The sequence below is a fragment of the Pezoporus occidentalis genome, unplaced genomic scaffold (assembly GCF_034315485.1).
Source record: "Pezoporus occidentalis ecotype Australia unplaced genomic scaffold, CSIRO_AGI_Poc_V1 ctg21, whole genome shotgun sequence".
NCBI lineage: Eukaryota > Metazoa > Chordata > Aves > Psittaciformes > Psittacidae > Pezoporus > Pezoporus occidentalis.
This window is the reverse complement of record NW_026913964.1, coordinates 1,844,001-1,857,807: the sequence shown is the minus strand read 5'-3', so window position 1 is coordinate 1,857,807 and position 13,807 is coordinate 1,844,001. Positions and strand designations below refer to the sequence as shown.

Below are 13,807 nucleotides of genomic sequence, written 5' to 3'. Positions count from 1 at the left end.
AGAAAGAGGTGGGGGGAGTAGAAACTGCGTGGCTGACTTGCCGACAGGGCTTAAACCATGACAAGTAGCTAGGCAGTGAGCCCTTCCCTGGCTGGCTCATGGGCTCTTGGGATAGCCACCCGCCAGCCACGCTGGGTGCTAACCCCTGCAGCTGGGGCGCATGTTGCACACACTGCTCTGATCCTCTAGAACGGGCCCATTTATTTATCGACTTCTCCTCCAAGGAAAAACAGAAATAAAAGTTCTATTTTTTTTCCCCTAATACAGCAAAAACTATGTGTTTTACCAAAAATGCCACATCACACACAACAGAAATTATGTGCCCGCCACAAGTCTATTCAGAAGGGTTCATTTCTGGCTCAGTGAGAAAGAAAATATAAAAAAAGTGAATAGAGGCAGAAGCAGCACAAATGGGGCAGTGAGAGACCAGGCAGAAAACAGGGAGGAAAGAGGAGGAGGAGAAGCCTACACTTAGGAATCATTTTACCACTGCAGCAAAGAACAAGCAGTTGTCATTTGTCATGCTAGGCTGAAGACTTCTACACTCCTCTGTGACAGGCGCAGAAATGGGGTATGTAGGAAAAGCTCACACTTAGTCCAGTTAGCACAGGTTTCGCTAATTTCAGAATTAGTTAGACCAGAGCCAGAGAAGTCGTCTGGTCAATGCTTCAGGAGCCACTGCTCCATTGCTCCCCTTGAGAACGTAATTTCCCAGTACTTTGTCCAGCCCAGTTTTAAATTACCCAAGTGATGGCATTTCCACAACTTCCCACAGAGACTCTGCCACGATGTAATTTATCTTGGAGGTTTTAGCTGTCTTCCTTATATTTAGGATGAAATTAAGAAAATTTATACTGCTAGTTCTCATTATCCTGTCCTTGGAGTACTCTCAACCATTCTCCTCCCTGCCTGAGATTTACATGCTTCAGATACTTGTAAATAGCTGCTCTCCTCCATAGTTACTCTTTGGCCAAAGCACACAAATTTATTTTAATCCTTATAAATTAGTCCAAGCTGCCTTTTAATCATTAATCTTCATCTCGTCTCGATTCTCCATCTTCGAGGCAGTCAGAAGCAGCGGGGTTTCTGGGAGTGCTGTGCCTCACCACTTTCTCTCACCAAAAGCAGCAGCAGATCTGCTCATGTTGAAGCAGGAAAGCAGAGCCAGGGCAGGAAAGTCTCACCCCTCAGCTCTGCTGCACAGCAGGTTTTCATGAGGTACTGGGCTGTTACAAAGATTAAATCGAGATGGATGTACAGAAGCTCACCGTATTGCTCACTTTCAAAGGTCTCCGTGCCTGTTTGCTGCATCCCCAGCGCAGTGAGGCTTGCATGAGGAGCGCTGTGCTGACTGGCATGTGTGGAACAAAAACGGGAGATTTCCAGAGTTTCAACCAAAACGCCAGAGCCTCCAGCTGAGAGGAGGGAAATACACCGTAACGCACTCACTGCGTCTGCAGATCTGAGCACAGCAGGAGGCATGAGAGATGCACTGAGCTACGGGTTATCCTCAAAATACCTCCCACTTCACTTGGAAGGTGCCAAAACCTGTAAATTAACCCATTTGAATACAGTTATCAAATAAGATCTCACACAGCTCTCTCACCCTTTACTGACACATATGCCCATGTATCTCTTATTGACATTTTAGATATCTTAATCCTTCAGTGTTTTTTCAGCTGCTAATTCTGCACCTGCTTTAAAATAAAATAAAGCCTCACATCTACCATGATAATTCATTCTTCCTAAGTCCAGGCTGTTTACTGCTCTTTGTTCATTTATGCACTAGCTTGTTTACAGATTCTCTCTTAATATTAGCTCTGTTATTTGCTAGAGACTCAAGTTTTATTTACCATATGGTAATTGCAGAGATGACATGGACAACAAACAGTGGACGCTCAGCTGCTGCGGCAATTACAGCAAGTGCCAGCAGTCTTCAGACTATCTATTTGCTGCTCCACCTTCATTTCTTTCCCCCCCACCCTCTGAAGGCTTTCCTTGTGGACTGTATAAAGCCATATGCCACTCTGATTTCTACAGTAAAGATAGGTGGAGATCTGTCCTTCACTATGGCATTACCAGACAGGAATATTCACCTTTTCCCTCTCAGTCTGTGTTTCGACTACAGCTCTGCCCTGCTCACTGGCTGTCCCACTCTGTCTTGTTATGGGTAAGTAATCAGAAATCTGAAGCTAGTCAGCCACAATACCCACACTTTCTCTCTCACTGTTACAACGGCCCTAACTTTGTCCTCTGCTCTATCCATAGCCTCAACATCTCTCAGCTGTTTTACAGAAGGAGTCACAAAGGAGCAGATTCCACAGGGTAGTTAGAAGCTTAACAAAGCAGTTCTCTAACCTGCATGGATACCTGGACCCCACTGAAATCACAGGTTTTCCACTGAATCCACATGATTCAAAATTCCTGCAGAAGACCAAACAGATGACTACAAGAGGCCACTGCTGTCTTCTCCAAGGAAAGGTATTAGGTTTATTTCTTGGTTCCTGCCAAGAGCACTGGGCAGGTTCCACACCCAGAAGGTGTAGAGCTAAACCAGGTAAATGTGTGACTTGATCCTTCAAGGAGATTCAGAAACTCAGGATTACTTATATGTGTATCCCAGCTTGGGAGCAGTGCATACAACAAAGCTCCTTGTCTGAAAAGGATGAGGCTCCTCTCTTGTCATTTCCACTATGCCAGCAATGATACTCTTCTAATTCCCAGCAGTCAGCAAGTCTTAACTTAGAAGCTAGTGAGGAACATTTTAAAACTGAATGCAGGGCATTGTGTATCTGAAGAATTTCCTGGCAAAGTATATCATAACCATGCTGTTGTTCATCCCCAAGTGGAAGAGATAGGATTCCATTGAATTCAGAGCACTACTTACATCAGCTTCCGTCCCTTGGCCCTCCCTTCCAAAAGCCTCCTTTTACGCAAAGTCATCCTAAAAATTAGGACTATCTTTCCAGCCCAGTCAACCTGCATACCATCAGCTGGCAAGAGAGAAGCAAGAGAGGATCCTTATGAACAGATTTTCTCTGGCGTATACCAGCATAGGTCCAATGAGCCCAAGTCAGCAGAGCCAGCTTATTCTACTGTAAGAGCAGCCTGAGGAGCTTTTTGGCAACATTTCATATAACATAAACCTCCAAAAGGAAAGCTTCATCTACTTCCTCTTTGCAACTTGCACCACATACATCAGCTGAAGGGCATCTTCCTGCTTCCTCCACACCAAATGCATTCCTGTCCTTCCCAGCCTGGTTCCTCCCTCCTCCCAGTGCTCCATGCTGGCCATGGATTTGCTACAACTAGTCCTGCCAACAGGAGCAGCTGAGTCATGGGAGGTGACCACATCAGCCAGATACACTGAAATGAGACAAGGGAAAGAGAAAATGATCCCCGTATCACGTATCACCTTGGATCAGCATCCTCAAGTGCCCCATCCTGAAGGTGCAATGACAGGCTTAACACAGGAGCTTGGATAACATGCTCAGCCCATGCAGCTGCCCAGCCACCCACTATACGATCTATTTAAGCCACCAATGCAAAGAGAGAGGACAGCCTCTATCCTGTTTCTGAGGGACACAGCCTCCATATGGATGCTAGTTGTTCCACGTCTCCATCAGTTCTACTAGGAGCTTAAGCCCTCTTCAGGCTCTGCAGAAACTATCTTTCCCTCCACTTCTGCAAAGAGATGATTAAAACTGAGACTTAAAATTAAGTCCAAATCTCTCCTAAGACAAGGCTAAGGCAGGAAAATAGCAAGGTCTCTCTCTTGCTGAGAGTTTCAGTGGAGGGCTGACTTGAGCAACAGCTATGGCAGAAATGAACAATCTGTTTTCATACCCTTACTCCACACTCAGCGCCCATCGCCTCCTCCCTCAGCCCAGAAAGCCTCTCCTTGCCAACCATACATCTGCGGTGGTGCCTTGAACCCAGCTCTTCCTGACCATACTGGTAACAATAACTCCTGTCATCTTGGAAACCTGTCACAAGTGATGGAAAAAGCGCTTTGCCCAGAAGAGAAGCAACAGCCCCCAAACACCAGCGGGTGAAGAGCAGTGGGACAGGAAGAGCTTTACCCCAGGCAGAGCCACCAGTATACTATTTCATTCATGTCAGTGATGCGGACGGGTAAAAGAACAAGCACAAAAGGTCTTTGACAAAAGGATGGTCACTTTCAAAGACAAGCAGAGCCTTAAAATTAATCCATCTTACTGTGGGAACTCAATGAGCAGATAAATGAATAAAAATGGGTTTTCAATTAATTTGAGCCCTGTATCCCAACAACCATGCTGCAGTAATATCCTTCTTCAACCCATCCTCCCTGCCCTCTGCTCCCCCCTGCACACGTGCAAACAAACACTTCCCCATGCCCCTTCTCCTGACCCTTCCTCCCACAGCACCTGTGGTCCTTCCCAGTGACCAGCCAAGCAAGAGGCAGCAGGCACTCTTCTGGCCCTCTGTGCTGAGGTAGTGCTCTGGCCAGCCCATCAGCAAGCCATCACCACTGGCTAATGTTATGCTCATGAAGAGCATAAGAATGTGACACCTGAGAGACCACCACCCTTATACCCTAGGTGACAGCAGCCAGCCAGCAGTGCTTGACAGCTGCTGGCTCCCGTGCAGACACTTGCAAATTACGACCATGCCACCTTTTCATGCTCTCTTTGCAACAGTAAGCAGATGAGGTTTGGAATCATGCACAGTCAAGCACAACTCCCACATTCCTTTCCTCAGCCTTCTGTGGGGAATCAGTTTTTGTCTGAGGGACAGTACAGGCCAATGAGGTGAAAAGAAGTTCAAGGCTAACACCAACAGAAAGCTCCCAGACTCAGGGCATTTTATCTAGTGAGCACTTCCTAAGCTCTGTGCCACACATTTGTGCAACCTGTAGAACTCAATGCTATAAGAAGTAAATAATGTACTCAAAGACTCAAAGGAAAAATAGATGTGCATGGAAACACTCAAAATATTCATAGATTCACCACCCTCTGGATGCTTCCCTCCTCTTGCTCCAGAGCATATTTCAACCTCACCAGCTTTTGTGGAACTCACTAATGTGCATGTATGGTGAAAGCTGCAAAAGCCCTTCTTAACTGAGCATCTGCTTCTTGACCTCTTGCTTTGTCCCAGCAGTCAAGTTCATATGGACCTGACAGACGGGCAGAAAGCCATGGAGAGAGGATAAATAGGGGTTTGAACACATGAGGGATGCTGTTAGAAGACTGGGAAGCTAGAAGGCATGGACTTGTTGCAGGAATTGGGTACTTGGGGCAGTTACTGGAGAATCATGAAGAAATCTATTTATTTATTTTAGAAGAAAAAGCAGAGGAGGGAAATGGCCAGATCTGGGGGATGGAGGGTTGGTTGTGTCACACTGGGATGCACAAAGCAGCAAGGACACGGATCTAGCCAGGCAACAGGGAAGCCAGCAGTTTTCTGGGAGGGATGTAGGTGAACTAAGTGCAGCTGCGCATCTCACCTTCAGTCTCCTGGTGCAAATCCCCAGAGGGGAGGCAGCTCCACCGAGCTCTGAAGGTTAAACTGTGCCTTCTGCCTGGCACAAGAGCACAGTGCAGCTGATGGGTAAAACTGCCTACCTACTTAAAAGCAAACCCCAATTCTGCCAGGAGGAACGGGCTTTATTTTTAGCTGGGACACCAGCAGGGTCACTGCTGGTGCTGCATTGTCCCACAGAAGCCAGGGTTTCATAAAGTGTACTGTGCACGCAGGGTCACCAGGGGAAACATCTGTCAGGTCAGCTTTGAGGAGATGGATTAAATATTTAAGTTAGAGAAAAAGGAAACATTTACCAGAAGAAGTGAACCTGAAACTAATCTGGAAGATTAAAATGAAAGGGAAAAAATGATGTTTATAGAGTCAGAGCAGGTGGTAATTTATGTCAGGGCAAACTCTAGTGCATTCTCTAGGAGAATACCCCACCACATCTAACTCCAGCTGCATCTCCTCTGCTTGCTTTCTGTTTCAAAAAGCTCATTCTTGATCAGGGGGCTGCCAAAACAAAAGCAGCAGCATGCTATTATCCTTCATTGGGATCCTTTGCAAAGGAAAAGCACACACAGAACCTTGCCTTGCATCTTGAAGACAACAACACTGAGACCTCCACCTTGCTTTGGTCCCCATGTCTTCACACAGGGGCCCCCAGTTAGCCTTAAAGCAGGCAGCTCTCCCAGGACCCACACACTGGCCAAGAGCAGCACCCTCAGTGAGTGCAGGGCAGCAGCACAAACTTAGCCCGCTGCAGCCTTATGAGGACAAGGAGTCAGGTCCTTCCCTGCTAGTGGGTTCTGTGGGTGCAAACCTAATAAAACAGCTGGCACCACTCCCACTTGCACTGCCAGGGAATGCAGTCTGGAGGCTTCAACATGGAGAGATTGTTGCTGATGAAGTGCTGAGTGCTACTGTGAAGCTTTCAAGGGACTTGAAGGAATTGAGAGCGGAGAGGAAGTTCTCATTTTATCCTCTTCTTGAGGAACCTGAGTCCACTTGGCATGTTGGGCCTGTAAAACAGCTTGGCCTAGGCTTGCTGTTTGATTTTTCATTTTTTAGATCAGGATCAACTGCTGTGCATGTTCTTGGGAAGATTTTATATTTCAAAACACTTTGTCCTTTTTTTCCCTGCTGATTCTTGGGCCTCTTCATAGCTTAAGAAGCGCTTTGCAGACCCCATCACTCTTAGACTCTTAGGTTCTTTGCAACTAATTTGCATTCAGGACTATCCATCTCATCAAGGGCAGACTTCAAGGCTGAACCAACTCCAAGCCTTAACTGCTGCAGGCAATCCAGGCGGCAGCTTTACAGGTGGAAGCAGGGCTTCTTAAGCCAACCTGAACATCTTCCACCTCCAGCCGTTTGTTGCCACTCTTCACTAGCTCTCCCCTTTTTGTTAGCACAGCTGTTTGCATGGTTATGCCATGAATAAGGACCAGGAGCTGATCTGGCTAAAAAGCAAGCTGAACCCAGGCCACCCACGCCTCCATGCCAGTACCCTGCACAGGTAGGAGAGGAGCAGGAGCAAGCAGCCAGGGTGGGAAGAAACCAAGGTAAAAATGACAAGCATGGCAGGGGCAGGTTTGCCTCTTGCAACAGTGAATTCTGCAACACCTTCTGAGCCATTTAACAGCCTCATCCTGCTACACAAAGAAAGAGACACATCTTCACCTCCATTTTTCCCAACCAACATGTATGTTCAAGAGTCACTGAGTAATCCCAACCAAAACTGTGGAAGAGGATAGAGGATAAAGGCGCTTATTAAGGTGAACTTTAGGCTCAACCTCAAAATACTATTTCCCACCAAAGAAGGTCCATCTCAAGGTGACACCCAGGCCTCAATGTCCCAAACCAAAGTTTCTTGAGAGCAAACAGTATGGAGGGCAAAAGGACAGCCTCTTCACACAGATCATTACTCCAGTTTGGGTTTGGGAAGCTGTGTCCCTCGGGAAGGAAGCCAGCTTTCACCATCATGCAGCATGCAGACACATCTGCAGGGCGCTTGGCACTATCAACACTGTAAGCCCCCACTCACTCCTGGACATATCACCTTCAACATGACCTCAGCAGTCAGATGTAAGTGCCCTCTCACAGGTACATACCTACATCACTACATTTCTTTTGATTAAAACCGTATTCTGTGTTGATGCTGGAGAGTGCTTCCATTTGCTTTGAGATAGCCTCCCAGTACCAGCCTAGGAGAGGGTGACAATGAAAGCACTGGCAATGCAGTTTCATATGTCTATAGCTTCTAAAACTCTTTGACGCTTCCCTGGTTGCAAAACATGCCCAGCAGCACAGGATATTTAGTGTTTCTGATTGCTCTTGACCTGGCTGTCTCTGCTGCTCTCCTGAGTTAGGAGGCTTAGGTAAAAAGACAGCAGAGTAGAGAAGGCAGCAAACACAGCAAGTCCAGTTTTTCAGCCTTGAAATAATCTGCTACTGAATGGAAATGCTGAATGGAAACAGAAACTTCTCCCTAAATCTAGAGTGCTCTGGAAAAGCTCCTTGTTTTATTATGATGGAAAATCCTCATTGGAGGATTTCATTAGAAAACAAGTTATCATAAAAGAAATGTTAAGAGCCCTAAGCACCCCTCTCTCCCATGATGTCAACTGTCAAGAGACATCAACGACAGCTCAGCTGTGTGATCAAAGGCTCCAGCAAGCGGATTTAAAGACAGAATTGCCAGAAAACTGAGAGCTGAAGGAGCATGGGGGCATGATCATCACCTGCTTATAAATGCGCCTTATGGGGTGAGGTAATTACTTCATGATGCTGTACCACAGGAACAATGGCATCTGGGTCTTCTCATTGTGACACTGTCATGACAAGATAGGAGGGGGGTAGTACCTTCAGGATGACATGACTCATCCCTGCCACCTAATGTCTTGCTATGCCTGCAAAACCGTGTGTCAGAACTGCCTGGAGGGGAGACCGGGAGGCCACGGTGCTGAACTTCACACACAGACCTGTGACTGCCCTCAGCCACGGCCCGTGGTTTAAAGCACGAAGGCAGAAAGAGCAGAGGGGAAGGAGGGAAACCAACTACCGCCTGTATTATGTTAGTCCCCAAGTGGTGTAGCAGCCCACTGAGCCTACAGGAGGAATCATGTGAGGTGGCTCCTGGATTTCATCCTGGTGAAGCAAGAACAGTGAGCTCTTCACCCCAAACCCCACAGCCCCACCATCACTGAAATCAGCCAATACAGAATCACACTCTCAGAAGCACAGAGGTGTTTTAAGGTTGCCCTGAGAACAGCTTGTGATCTCGTGTATCTTTCAATGCATGGAAGACTCCAGGACAAAGACTATAATTTATTAGACATTTGAAACTTGGGCCCCCAACCAGGCTGATGCTTTTAGGAGTTTCCATTATCTAAACAGCAAATCAACAATTGTATTAATCTATGCCACAATACCTAAACACAGTGGGTGATGGTAGACAGAGTGTCACAACTATCAATTTCCGGGCTTCAGAGATATTTTTCTCCCTATTAAGAAGATGTTTTTATCTGTGTAATTTAATTTCCTTCATTGGCTTTTGTTTTCTTTTTTTTTTTTTTTTAACATAGAATCAGATATTACTACCTGAGTTAAAAAAAAAAAAAAAAGATAAAATTTTTGGCCAGCAATCAAAGCTTTTTTTTTAACTGCTGAAGCACATGAAAGGCATCTGAAACGCAATAGCAACAAAGAACAAGGAACTATTTGTCAACGCCACTTGGTCATTGGGGAAGCTTAGGGGAGGAGACTGATGCTGTTTGTTTAAAACAAGCAAACAAAAACCTGACAGACAGACCATTTATCTATATAGTGCTTCACTTGAAAATATTGGCAGAGGGAATACATCTTAACTGGGTTTGTAACAAAAAGTGCTGACACACTCCGTTATGGCACTTCCCTGCCTTGGGGCTAGAGATGCCTGTCACAGGGAGGACCCTGTGGAGCAGTGATACGCGTGGATCAGGCACAACACAGCAGCAGGTCATCCCAGGCCCTTAGCAATCCCTCGACCTGTCCAACCAGCAATGTCATAGCATCTGCCATGCTCAGACCAGCCTCATCTGAGTTCAGTCCCACCAGCTCCAGGGGAAGGCAAAGGAAGCAGGGAGGCTGGATTTGTCCATGCGTACCTCTTTCCTTCCTACAAGTCAACCAAGCTGGCCCAAGTGCCCTTCGACCACCATGCAGAACAACTGTTCATGACTCCCCACAACAAAGTCTGCTCCAGTGGGACGGGGCAGCTCTCATCCTCACACGGTCCCAACAATAGCCTATGGGGCACAGAGTGGTGCATGCCCCAGGCCATGCTCTGCATCCAGCTCCCATCCGTTCCCCTGTTCTGGGTACTGATGCTCAGGACACCGCAGATCATGCTTCCCGCACTGCCTAGAGTGATGGAAAAGACTATCCCACCTGCCAACAGCATCTGCTATCCCAGGTGCCATCCTGTCAGTGGCAGCTGTGCAGAGGAAGGGGGCAATCTCTCTGCCAGGCACAAGCGCTACACACAGTGGCATTCAGGTGGCTATGCATCTGCCTTCCCTCTCTCACACTCTCACCCACTAGTTATTGCAACCATGTCCTCACCAAATCCTCACACAGGTAGAAACATATCATTAACAATACAAATGAGACCCAGGGAGATGAAACAATGTGCCCAGCAGGAGCCTACCTGCATTTCCACTGCTCTCACAACAGGACCTCAGTGAGGGGTTACCACAACCTGTCATACCTTGGGCATTTGGGGAATGCTTGAACCACCCACTTCCTAAAGCAAGGCTCATATATGGCTTGGGAAAAAAAAAAAAAAAAGAAAAAAAAAAAAGAGGAGACTGCTGTACTGCACCTTATACCCAGGTGCAGTATCTCTATCCCAGTCTTCTCCTTCCCCACCCTGGCTGATATTACACCCTTTTATTTACAACAGGGGGCAACAGATCTGACTACCATCACATTGCACACTTGTGGCTGAACTGAGGGCTCCTTGCTAGCCCTCAGCAGTAGCAGGATGTGCTCTTTTCTAACATCACTATTTCTGCTCAGGAAGTAAGTCTTGATCCAGTTGACCACAGGAGACTGAACATAAGCACCAAGCATGACTGTCTCAGCTAAACCATGAGCAGGGTAAACAAACGCCTTCAACGCCAGTGGACAGAGCAGCATTAGGGACTCCCTAGAAATGCTTGTGCCGTGGGGGAGCGACGCCTTTCCCTGCTGCACCAAACCTACAGAGCATCTTCAAGGCATCTGTGTCTTAGCAGTCCCCCAAAGCCAGCTCTCCTCTCCTGAGCCTCCAGCCAGGCTACAGGGAGCACGGGATGATGAGTACTCTTGAATGGAAAGATGCTGCTGACTGTTACCTAAGTCTTCCAGCCCTGTCCTCTCCAGAAATAAAAACCAGCTCAACAAAATCACCCTTTTGCTCTATAAATGGATGTGGGGAATTAAAGGAACATACATATAAGCACGAGTAGTGAAGGATGTGCATAAGGCACCCCCTCTCACCCCCACTGCTCCTCCAGTGTCTCACCTTAAATCTGAAACAGATTTCTAGGGTGAAATCCCCAGAACAAGCCCAGAAACAAAACGAGGAGCCAGGAGCCCAACCATTACACTACAGATCCACTTGGGGTGTGGGTGTGGGGGTGTGTGTGAAGGGGGAAACGGCCATAGCCTCACATTTTTAAAATCACAGTTGAAAACCAAAAACCCCAAATACACTTGTAAGGGTTTCATCTCCCACACGGGGTGAGCAGTACTTCAGACACAGGTGAAATAAAAAAAGGAAAACCTGAAGCAAGGCTGGGAGGGAGGAAGAGCATGGAATAACCCAACATTTAGGTCAGCTCGTACGCGTGCATGCGTGTGTATTGTTTCTCCCCCTCCGCCAGTCGGGGGCTGCAGGGGGCCCCGCAACCGGCCCCGTGCCCTATTTAGAGCAGAGCCTGGCGCAGCAGCTATATTTGACACCCGGGATAAACAAGCTGGGCCCGGCGGACGGAGCGCGACAGCTGCCTGGGACAGCGGCGCGGCCCTGCCCTTCCCCCCCTTCCCCCCCCCCTCCCCCCGCATGCTCCCGGGAAAAGATGAAAATTAAAACAATTAGATTAAATAAAAAAAAATAACGGAGGGGGAAAGGGAGATTTATAGCACTGCATGAGACCCGCTCACCCCTCCCGGCAGCCCCGGCCACAGCCGCCTTCCCCCTCCCGGGCTCCCCGGCATCCCTGCGGGCCGCGCCGCACAGAGCCGAGCCGCACCGGGGCACCCCCGCCCGGCGGCGGGCGGGATCCCGGGGCCGATGCACACGGGCCCGCAGGTTAGGGCTGCTCCCACCACCCGCTCCCTCCTTCTCTCCCTTCTCCAGGCCCCGGCCCCGGCCCCGCAGAGCCCGGCCCGGCGCCCCCTCCCCGGCACGCATCCACGCATCCCTCCATCCATCCATCCATCCATCCATCCCTCCATCCATCCATCCATCCATCCACCCACCCACCCATGCATCCCGCAGCGCCCTCCCCCCGCAGCACACACACACACACACACACACACACGCACATACACACAAACACACGGAGCCGCCGCGGCTCCGCGAAAACAGGACCATTGAACCGAGCTGCCAGCGCCCGGGCAACGTTCAATCCCCTTGTGTCCGCCCTCCGCAGCTGCGAGAGGAGCCTGGGAAGAGCCCCTCGCTCCTCGGCCATCGCCATGCAAGGCGTGAAGCCCCTCTTGACAGCAGGAAACTTAACCGCCAGCCTAGCGTCTCCTACGGAGCAGGGGCAGCACCCTCTTACTTACCCTTCTGCTTGCTTTCCTGACTTTTTTGGAGGGTCGGGCTGGGGGAGGTGGGGGCTCCGCTCTCTCCCCAGTACAAATCCTTCCGGTTCCTAACGGGAGCTCATCGCATCTCCCGGTGATTCACCGACGGTGCGTGCGGGCATGGGGGGGTTCGCCTTTGCATGTCAGTCCAAGTTGCCTTGCTCGCTACAAAACCTGTGCTCTCTTTTGCAGCTGTCAGGGTGAGCGGGGAGGTGCATCTGGAAAAGGGGGTGAGGGGTGGATGTAAAATGTTGATAAATCCACCAGCCTTGATCTTCAGCTCCGTGCGGTGGAGTTTGGGGAGGGAAGGGAGGTCTGGCGGAGGGGGAGGAGGATGGAGATGAACGGGGGTCGAGGGAGGGGGAAAGAGAAAATGGATTGTACCCCAGATTGCCACTGAATGTGCCGGGCTTCCCCCGCTCCCGCTCTCACACCACCGGGGCTCCGTCCAGGCTTCCCAGCATTACGGAGCACGGCAAGGCGCTGAGCCGGGTTCCTGGGAGCCAGCGAGGTTTGCACAACTGCAGCAAGAAGCCAAATCAAAAAGCCAATCTGCGAGCCTCCAAACTCCACGTCACCCTATCAGCTGGGAGCGAGAGCTGCAACAAATTACAAGCCATGCATATTTATTCTCCTGAACCCAGGGGGAGATTTTCAGATCATTTAAAGAAAGGCAAGACGAAACCAGAGCAACCCCCTTCCTAAATAAATAAAGGCAGAGCATGTTTTGCATGTAGCATGCACACACTCACACACACACCTCTCCAGGAGGGCTTCGTGGGTATATATAGATAGAGATGTGCACTTACTGAGCGGTGATCACTCCTGTACCCTCCTAGTATACTGACTTGACTTCATGTATTGCAAGCAAGAGAGGGGAAGAACAGGTAGCCAAGCCTCAGAGCATAAGAAATTGCATATCTGAAATTTAAAGCATCTGCCAAACACTTCTGAGAGATTAAATATAGGCAGTGTAATTACACAGGCAGAGTTGGTCCTGGGATCCATTTGAAGCTGCATGCTTTGGTTTGTGCTTGCAGAAACCACCCCATCATTTTTTTCAGCTGAAGTCAAATAACAAGTTGTGAGACATCAAGTCATTTTAAGGTAAAAAATACATGTTGCCTCCAAAGCTGCTGTTTGACTTTGGCAGAAGACGACTGAGGGCTGGTTTCCGAGGCCATGGAACAGGACAGTAGCTTTATACCTTGCACAAGGCACATCAAGATGTTAGCACATAGGTTTGTCTCCACTCTGTCCTTGACACAGCAGTTACAGGCAGATGTGTGCCTCCAGGAGATTTACCTTCTGGCATGGCTTCTCACTTCTTTAAAGGACCTGCAAGCCTATGTACTATAAGGCAAGGATCCCCAGTACAGGGCTATACTGCCAAAGGATGGGTTGCTCCATTCCCCAGAGAGCAGCTGTCCCTACTCTGTTATCCCTGCTGACTCCCCTTACCCCAGGA

At 48.8% G+C, this 13,807-nt stretch overlaps 1 protein-coding gene across 8 annotated transcripts in view; it reads right to left on the bottom strand.

Moving 5' to 3' along the window:
* SLC8A3 (solute carrier family 8 member A3) overlaps positions 1 to 12,951 on the bottom strand; it is a 116,149-nt gene extending 103,198 nt beyond the window's left edge. For 2 of the 8 annotated variants that reach the window (XM_062619169.1, XM_062619170.1), the window contains exon 1: positions 12,319 to 12,951. The gene's annotated coding sequence lies outside the window, so the exon portion shown is untranslated. The remainder of the gene's footprint in view (positions 1 to 12,318) is intronic. The other 6 variants (XM_062619166.1, XM_062619171.1, XM_062619167.1 and 3 more) reach the window with 6 other exon arrangements.
* Positions 12,952 to 13,807: the final 856 nt, after the last annotated feature.